The 1,587-nt window shown below is 37.9% G+C and overlaps 1 long non-coding RNA gene across 1 annotated transcript in view; it reads right to left on the bottom strand.

Moving 5' to 3' along the window:
• Positions 1–1,587, bottom strand: part of LOC128250534 (uncharacterized) — a 41,985-nt gene continuing 40,398 nt past the window's right edge. Inside the window, exon 2 of the long non-coding RNA XR_008266556.1 lies at positions 1–39. This is a non-coding gene — a long non-coding RNA (uncharacterized LOC128250534). The remainder of the gene's footprint in view (positions 40–1,587) is intronic.

Here is a 1,587-nt window from a genome sequence, read left to right as displayed (position 1 = left end):
TTCCTCGGGAGCGACTAAAAAAAAGTTTCCACGTTTAATCTGAAAAAAAAAAACGAAAAAAAGTAAATTACATGAATCACAAATTCTTTCTATGGCACAAGTTGTGTGTGTGTGTGTGTGTGTGTGTGTGTGTGTGTGTGTGTGTGTGTGTGTATTCGAGTGCACTTGCTTGTGTTTGTCCTTTCCCATTCCTTAACAACCGAGGTTAGTTTGTTTACGACACGTAGCGGTTCAGTAAAAGAGACCAATAATATAAGGAGCAGGCTTACAAAATGAGTTCAGGTGTCGTCGATCTGCCCTTCAAACCAGTGCCCCAGGATGGCCGCAATGGCCCCAGGATGGTTCCAATGACCGAAAGAAGTAAATGAGAAAACATATTCTGTTTTAGTATTTGGTTCGCAAGATTCTTGATGTGAATCCATGTGTTGAAACAAGTTTTGTTCTATTGGGAGAGTCATTAAACCAATAATAATAAACACACGCACGGTTTCAACTCCACTTCTTTAGTGTTAGTCAATTGCTTATATATGTAAACAACTAACAAATCGATTGTTTGTTTAACGTGTTGGTTAAACAAGCAACAGGTTGTTTGTTTGTTCGTCAAAGTTCTGTCGTTACTGCTCCCAACCTTTTCAGTCACCTGTGCCTCCCTACTCGCCCAAGTCCTGCGGGAATCACGGGTTACTGAAAAGTTTGCGAACAACAACGAAAGATCTGTGATGGAGAAACAAACGACCGATTGATTGTTAAACCAACACGTTAAACAAATGATTAATTGGTTAATTAGTTAGGTATTCAACTAATTGACTTAATAAAGAAGTGGAATTGAGCCCGAGCGTGTGTTATTTTTGGCGTAAAGAATCTCCCAAGACACATAAGATATAATATACTCTCTAAACATGTTTGTAGTTGGTGTTATTGTTGTAGGTGATGATGAAGGCGGGGAAGGGATGTTTCGTACAGGTAATTTCAGATTAAGTTCATCTATAATCAAAAACGTTCCAGCCGTGGCCATTTTATGTTTTTCATTCCAGAGATTACCTTCCAATAGTATTTTTCAAGACAAGGGTGCGATTTAAGGAAAATTTGGTTGTTATTTCTGAGAAACCTAAATACCACGCAGGAGATTATGCGTTTGCTCGTAACGGTTCTCTTTTGCAGATGTCTGAGATTATAAGGCTTTCATTACGAATGTAAATACATTGCAAACATCTAGACATTTACAGCAGATAACTGCGTGGTTGGTGCGACAGGCTGTGAGTGGGTGTGCGCGCTTGTGTGTAAAAGAGAGTACGTATGTAGGTATGTATAAAAAATGTTGTTACATTGTTCAACTGAATTAAAAACAAAACGGTGTGTGTGTGTATACGTACTCATACACTCAGAGTTCCAACATATATTCAGACAGAATTAAATATATTCGCCTATCAGCGTACGTATATGTCTGAATGCATCCCTCCGGGGTCGCGCGTGAAGTTTGTGTACATATGAGTCATAGAGCATGTGTGCTGCTTGTACAAGTACGTATATATGTGTGTTATATACATACATATAAATATATACATTTATATATATATATATATATAT

This window comes from Octopus bimaculoides, chromosome 22 (genome assembly GCF_001194135.2).
Source record: "Octopus bimaculoides isolate UCB-OBI-ISO-001 chromosome 22, ASM119413v2, whole genome shotgun sequence".
Classification (NCBI taxonomy): domain Eukaryota; kingdom Metazoa; phylum Mollusca; class Cephalopoda; order Octopoda; family Octopodidae; genus Octopus; species Octopus bimaculoides.
This window is presented reverse-complemented; position numbering and strand designations above follow the sequence as displayed.